The sequence below is a fragment of the Scylla paramamosain genome, unplaced genomic scaffold, assembly GCF_035594125.1.
Source record: "Scylla paramamosain isolate STU-SP2022 unplaced genomic scaffold, ASM3559412v1 Contig30, whole genome shotgun sequence".
In the NCBI taxonomy this organism is placed as follows: domain Eukaryota; kingdom Metazoa; phylum Arthropoda; class Malacostraca; order Decapoda; family Portunidae; genus Scylla; species Scylla paramamosain.
Window position 1 is genome coordinate 262501 of NW_026973695.1, and position 7665 is coordinate 270165.

General features: G+C 42.6%; 1 long non-coding RNA gene across 1 annotated transcript in view; it reads left to right on the plus strand.

The window, feature by feature from the left end:
* LOC135097722 (uncharacterized) overlaps positions 1-2081 on the plus strand; it is an 18855-nt gene extending 16774 nt beyond the window's left edge. Inside the window, exon 4 of the long non-coding RNA XR_010266061.1 lies at positions 1-2081. This exon is cut by the window's left edge and continues 2403 nt beyond it. This is a non-coding gene — a long non-coding RNA (uncharacterized LOC135097722).
* Positions 2082-7665: the final 5584 nt, after the last annotated feature.

The following is a 7665-nucleotide window of genomic DNA, read 5'->3' on the forward strand; positions in this document are numbered from 1 at the left end:
ATGAAGTTAAATACCTCCCACATCTTGCCTTCAGCACATCGTTAGTTAGAATTAGTGCTGTTATTGTGCCTTACTGATAATTATGAAAGGAAAACTCGTAAAGAAAGAACGTAAAGTCCCCGTAAACTGGATCATTATTTGAATTCAGGAGAGGTAGGGGTGTGATATTAAATACACCAACTTGACTAAAAATGGTGAAATACTGGACGAGGAGTGGAGAGCTAATGTTATTCTTGTGTGTTTAAGTCAAGTGGTGGTACAGACAGGTGCGCTGTTGTGTTGTCCTCGTTAATTAAATACCAGGACATAAGAAGTGCTTTAGTGGGGAAACAGACTTAAGATAATGCTCTCTTTGTCTGTGATGTAATGTCATTTGATGTAATAAACTCTTTTTCTCTCATTAAGTCTAGCAAGTTTACCAGTAAGGATTAAGTTCAGTCTGGCTGCAGGATTAATAGTCTTGCTTGTAATAGTAATGTGATGGGAAGGACAGATGGATTGTGTTCTGTCAGTAAGCAAAGGACGACCACTTGAAATTACATCTTGCACAGGTTGTAATTAAGATGGGCAGCTTCATAAAGGTAATGTATGACACCTGTCCTATTGAAATTAAGGAGAGTAATATAATAGAATAATGGAATATGGCGAAACAGATTTAAGATGCATTAGAAATTACACCTTTACACTTTTAATTTAGGCGAGTAGACATAGAAAGGTAATATATTGGTAATACATCACACCTGTCCTATTGAAGTTAAGGACAGTTATATAATACAGTAATACAGGAGTACGGCTAATATGCTTAAGATACCTTCCCTCGTCGAGCAAAGAGGAGTCACTTAAAATTACACCTTTGCAAATTTGATTAAGGTAGTTAGGCATATAAAAATAGCATACTGCACCTATCTGTTTTAATTAATAGCAGTAATATAATACAGGTGTGATTAAACGAGGAATGATCATATAAAATTTCACCTTCACACACCTCAAGGCCAGCGGGAATGTGAGGGCAATACATCACGTGTATCTTATTTAAGTTAAGGACCAGAACCCCGCAGCCCGGCAGGAGTGCTGTGGGGCAAAACTCATAAGCCTTGGGAGAGAAATGAAGAGAATAATATTATGCATAAGATGGAAAGACAGACACGGCAGGGAAGCTTGGATTAGGGAAGGCACGGAAAGTTGAGGGAAGGTATTCTGGCTGACAGGAAGGTGAGGAGATGGAAGGCGCTGCTTGTGTGGGGCGAACATTTGACGGTTATTATTGCTATCGTCATCATCGTCATCATCATATTCATCTCAGGGTGCTTTGGGCGCAATAAGCCATGTCACATTGGCATTTTCTTAGACCCCACAATGATGATTACCTAAGTTCATTCTTACCATTTTTGTCAACATTTACTTATCCACCTTGCTTTGTGTTCCTCGTTTGCTAAGAGATATCAGGCTGAGGTTTGCATTATGAAGCATTTCGCCTTCTTATTTCGACTATCTTTATCAGGCTGTAGTGGAGGTTATTAAGGTTTTCCAAAGGTGTTTTCCTCATAATTCTAGCAAACATTAGAAACTATGTTCATTAAGGTTAGTCATTTTCTTATTTTCTCCATTTCTTAACTGCCATGGAATTATACAAATTGTGTTGACGGTGTTGTGAAATGAATAAAGAGGACGTGTGTCTGGCGAGAGGGAGAAAATAAGAGGTGTGATGGAACGAGGAGAAGAATGTGTGGAGGGCGTAATGAAGTTGAAGATGGAGGAGGAGGAATAGGAGGAGGAGGAGGACAGAGTAAGGAAGATAAAATATGTAGGAGGGAATGGAGAATAAAAATTGGAATAGGAGGAGGAGGAGGAGGACAGAGTAAGGAAGATGAAATATGTAGGAGGGAATGGAGAATAAAAAATTGTCAAATGAGCAAAGTATGAATTATGTACAGAAAACGTGTGCAGGAAATTAAAAAGAAAAAGTGCATGGCAAAGTTTGAGTAGGATGGATATTTTGTTAATTAAAGAGAAAAAGTGAAAGAGGCAGAAAATACATGTACATTTTTAAACACCAAAAATACAGGTAATCGAAATAAAAAAAAAAACTAAGGAAAAAGTAATTTAGTAACGTAAACATAATAATAAGAACCAAAGAAAGGAACAAGGGAAAGAGAGAGAGAGAGAGAGAGAGAGAGAGAGAGAGAGAGAGAGAGAGAGAGAGAGAGAGAGAGATGGGGGGGAGATAATAAAATACAAAACATAGAAAATCAAACAAGGAAAAATTACCTTCACATTTCGTTTTCTTTCTTTATTTTATCCTCTTTTTTTTCGCATGATCGATTCCATATATTTTTATTCAATTACAAGTGTGAGATATTACCTTGATATATATTACAATTCATAATATATTGCTTTATTTACTTTATCTTCTGTTCGCCAGACGATAAACACTGAGTGAAACATTAAGGCCAGTAATACACTCAAGTCGACCAACTATTTTCACCTCTCTCTGCTCAAAAATTATTCAGAGAGAGAGAGAGAGAGAGAGAGAGAGAGAGAGAGAGAGAGAGAGAGAGAGAGAGAGAGAGAGAGAGAGAGAGAGAGAGAGAGAGAGAGTCTGTATCTTTAATTCTTTCTTACTTTATGACCATTACTTGTTATTGTGGTAATTACTAAAAAATGACGGTAATAATTTTGAAGTTTAGGTAAATAATTTAAAGGTGGAGGAGGACGAGGAGAAGGAGGAGGAGGAGGAGGAGGAGGAGGAGGAGGAGGAAGAATGGGATACCATCATAACTGTAACATTTGTCTCCTCCTCCTCCTTTTCCTCCTCCTCCTCCTCCTCCTCCTCCTCCTCCTCCTCCTCTACCTCCTCCTCTTCGTTTCCTAATGAGAGGTAAACAGTCATTTTCCTCCTCCTCCTCGCCTTCTTCCCTTCCTTCCTGCCTCCCTCCCTCTCTTCCCTTCTTTCTTCCTAATTTCTTTTTTTTTCTTCCTTCCACATCTCATCTGTCACTTCTCACATTTCTCTCTCCATCTTTCTTTTATCGTCACTCCCTCTTCTTCCTCTCATCATTCCCTGTCTTCTAAATCTTCATTCCACCATTGATGTAACTTTTTTTACACCCTATACTAATTGCCGTTTGCTCTCTCTCTCTCTCTCTCTCTCTCTCTCTCTCTCTCTCTCTCTCTCTCTCTCTCTCTCTCTCTCTCTCTCTCTCTCTCTTCCAGGAGGGTCTGTAATGAGAACGAATGAGATGTAATGCTCTTTTATGCTCCTCTTCCTCCTCTTCCTCCTCCTCTTCCTCTTCCTCTTCCTCCTCCTCCTCTTCCTCCTCCTCCTCTTCTTCCGTCTTCCCTCCTTTCCCCTTCGGTGTTGCAGCTTAGCTCTGTTTCTCCTTTTTTTGTGTTTTTTCTTTTTTTTTTGTTATCTTGCCTTTACTTTTTTTTCCTCTTCTGTTATCGTTGTTGTTTTTGTTGCTGTTGTTGTTGTCGTTGTTGTTGTTGTTGTTGTTGTTGTTGTTGTTGTTGTTGTTGTTGTTGTTGTTGTTGTTGTTGTTGTTGTTGCTGTTATTATTATTATTATTATTATTATTATTATTATTATTATTATTATTATTATTATTACTATTATTATTATTATTATTATTATTATTATTATTATTATTATTATTATTATTATTATTGCTATTGTTCTTATCAGCATTGTTATTACTTGTATTATCATTACTATTTCGACTAATGATAATTATTATGATAAAACGAGTATAAAGCACGGTTTACACGCTACGATAAATTGTAGCGATTTATTGTAATGAAAAGGTTGTTACAATTTGTCGTTACGTGTAAACAGGAGATCGTAGCGATTTATTGGAGTTGGAATTGGATTGAGTGGTTGGTGCCAGCAGGCTCAAATCTATATGCATCGTAACGACAAGTTTGAACGTGTAGCTAATAAAATATTATGTTTCTGAAAAATAAATGCATTATAACTGTTTATTACTTTACCTGTATGAAATTTTTGAGCACTTGGTAAATAGCCTCGCACGTTCTGGGATTATTATTGAGAGAGAGGGTTTTGATATGGCTGTTGAGTATTCCATGTCTTTTAAGCTTCTTCCGGTTGCAAGGAATCTTAGGGTAGCTTTTAATTTTTCATGTGGAGATATTGATTTTCTCATAACTGTGTCTTGTTTCCTTATTAATGGAGAAACTAAATTTAACAATTCCATATAAGTGTCTTCTCCCATTCTCAAATAATTTGGCCAGTCATTCGGCTCATCTCTCAATGTATCCAACAGAGTTATATGAGAAAACACTTGTTTTTTTCATTAACCAATCACGGCTCCATTTCCTTTTTGATTTTCGTTTTTTTTCTTGATCTTTCTCCCACTAAACACATCCCAAATGCAGACCACCATAATGTTTCTTCCATGACGGTCAAGTAAAGACTAAAAATATTGGATTAAAAATCGTTGCATGTAAACGCTCTTTCAATCATCCAATAAATCGTTACTATCTCAGTGCTCAATAAATCGCTACAATTTATCGTAGCGTGTAAACCATGCTTTACACGTAACTACAAATTGTAACAACCTTTTCATTACAATAAATCGCTACAATTTATCGTAGCGTGTAAACCGTGCTTAACACACTCTCAGACAGCCTCGCGCCGTGCCAGTCCACACACTCGCTAAGCTGGACCGCCCACCGCTAACTCTGAGGGAGCGTCGCTGCTTACTTCACTTCAAACAGATCTGGCGTCAAGCTGCTCAGGATTTTGTGCCAAAGAGAGGCAAGCTGGGGTCTGACTGTCTGCCCTTGAACCCTTCCTCTCTCTTCTCCTCCCCTAGTTCCTCGTTCGTCATTCCATCCCTCTCTTCCCTTCCCATCCTCCCGCCTTCTCTCTCTCTCTCTCTCTCTCTCTCTCTCTCTCTCTCTCTCTCTCTCTCTCTCTCTCTCTCTCTCTCTCTCTCTCTCACATAAAACAAGGATGCTTCTCCCGTGTTTGGTAAGCGCACGTTCTTCGCTGCGAAATAAGGACGCCACATCTCCTGCGAGCAATAATCCTGACTCGTGCATGAATCACCTCTAGGTAACACCGCGGCACACCGGCGACCCTGGCATACACCACACGCAGGGGCGACATTCCTCTCATCCACTGTTTGACCAGATTACTTTGTGTCCGCGCGGCGCCTTTTCCTCCTGCTGGGGATGGGAGGCAAGGCTGATACATCTACCTGTCGTGTCTTCATTCAGAAGCCGACATTCCACTGCAGGGTCAAGAGTTAGGAAGCTCACTGCAGTACATAAGTCTATCTTGCAGAGATTATGTGTGTCAGAGAGACACTTCAAGGGTCACTGCTGCAATACTGAAGACCTCGGCATGAAGCTCGCTGTTCCCTTGGGACCAACAAGCGCCTCCATTGCCGAGGTGAAGGAAGCGAAATGTCTGACAAAAATTCCCTTCGAACACAACTAATTTATGCATTGGTGTGTGACAGGAAAGAGAATCCGGCGTTACCAAAAATCGAAAAACTATTCAGTCACCAACTTGCAAGATGGCTAAATTTTTTCGCAATATTTCCCTTCGAGAAAATACTTGAACTATAAACTACTACATCCCTAGTACTGAGTTCCAATACAATGTATTGCAATTTAGTCAGTATTTCACCACCAGTATTTGAGTACCTCGTGTTTGTACGTAAAAAGTCCGTGTACTACACCGTCATCACCATCGGCATCACCGCCATCACCAAAACAACAGGAGGGTGGAAATAACGATGGCGAAAAGCAAAATGCGAACATAAAAAGGGAAAAAAATCAGCTGTAAAATTCAGAACCAGTGTTGGACATGGATGAGCGAGTGCCGGATGACGCGAGGCTGTGGAGAGAGAGGGAGAGAGAGAGAGAGAGAGAGAGAGAGAGAGAATAGAGCTGCAGGTCACCTCGCCCTGAATGAGTGTTCTAGGAGAGCACAACGCGCCACACGATCCACGCTTCCATGAAGCCGCGTCCACTCAGTATCGCGGCTCCACACTGGTGTTGTGCAAGACTCCACGCCTCCATGAAACCGCGTCCACTCAGTATCGCGGCTCCACACTGGTGTTGTGCAAGACTCCACGCCTCCATGAAACCGCGTCCACTCAGTATCGCGGCTCCACACTGGTGTTGTGCAAGACTCCACGCCTCCATGAAACCGCGTCCACTCAGTATCGCGGCTCCACACTGGTGTTGTGCAAGACTCCACGCCTCCATGAAACCGCGTCCACTCAGTATCGCGGCTCCACACTGGTGTTGTGCAAGACTCCACGCCTCCATGAAACCGCGTCCACTCAGTATCGCGGCTCCACACTGGTGTTGTGCAAGACTCCACGCCTCCATGAAACCGCGTCCACTCAGTATCGCGGCTCCACACTGGTGTTGTGCAAGACTCCACGCCTCCATGAAACCGCGTCCACTCAGTATCGCGGCTCCACACTGGTGTTGTGCAAGACTCCACGCCTCCATGAAACCGCGTCCACTCAGTATCGCGGCTCCACACTGGTGTTGTGCAAGACTTCACGCCTCAGTGAAGCCGCGTCCACTCAGTATCGCGTCTCCACACTGGTGTTGTGCAAGACTCCACACCTCAGTGAAGCCGCATCCACTCAGTATAGCGGCTCCACACTGGTGTTGTGCAAGACTCCACACCTCAGTGAAGCCGCATCCATTCAGTATAGCGGCTCCACACTGGTGTTGTGCAAGACTCCACGCCTCAGTGAAGCCGCATCCACTCAGTATAGCGGCTCCACACTGGTGTTGTGCAAGACTCCACGCCTCAGTGAAGCCGCATCCACTCAGTATCGCGTCTCCACACTGGTGTTGTGCAAGACTCCACGCCTCAGTGAAGTCGCGTCCACACTCAGTATCGTGGCTCTGCACTGGTGTAGTACAAGACTCCACGCCTCAGTGAGGCCATGTCCACACTCAGCATCGCGGGTCCACACTGGCGTTGTACAAGAGTCCATGCAGCAGTTTTTCCAATATGATATATTTACTCTAACAAAATAATTGCAGTCATGATATTCCCTCTGACTATCTCTTTAAGAAGCCACATTTGGTGTGACTGGCGGTCATTACTGCTCCTTCATGAACAACTCCACCAATGCAGTGCTGCCTTGACACACGCAGTGCTGAGCAACACTGTATTCCCACACGGCACACCTCGTAACACACAAACACTGGTCGCACAACAACTCACGCTTCATCATCTTGGAGGCTGAGGCACTGTGTTCGTCTTGGAGTCGCCTCATCAAAACATTTTCCCTCGCGAAACTCCGTGGAGTGGCGGTTGTGCTGGCACCATTCTGAATCAAGCCTGCATTACTTACTGCACCTCAACATGCAAACAAACCGCGGCTCAGGTGATGGCTGAAATATTTCTGGAACATTACCAGCTTTATTCTGTTTTGGTGCGAGCAGACCACGCGCCGTGTGCTGCGTCACTGTGAGGGGATCTGCCTTGCTGCCTGGAAGGCCGTAAGCTCTTCCTATTATCCTTATTATCATTGCCAATAGTAGTAGTAGTAGTAGTAGTAGTAGTAGTAGTAAGATAACCACCACTATACAAATAAGAAAAAAGTCTACCAGAGGCCAATTGCTCAGCTGCAATAAATTTACGGGTATATTACGTTATGGTGA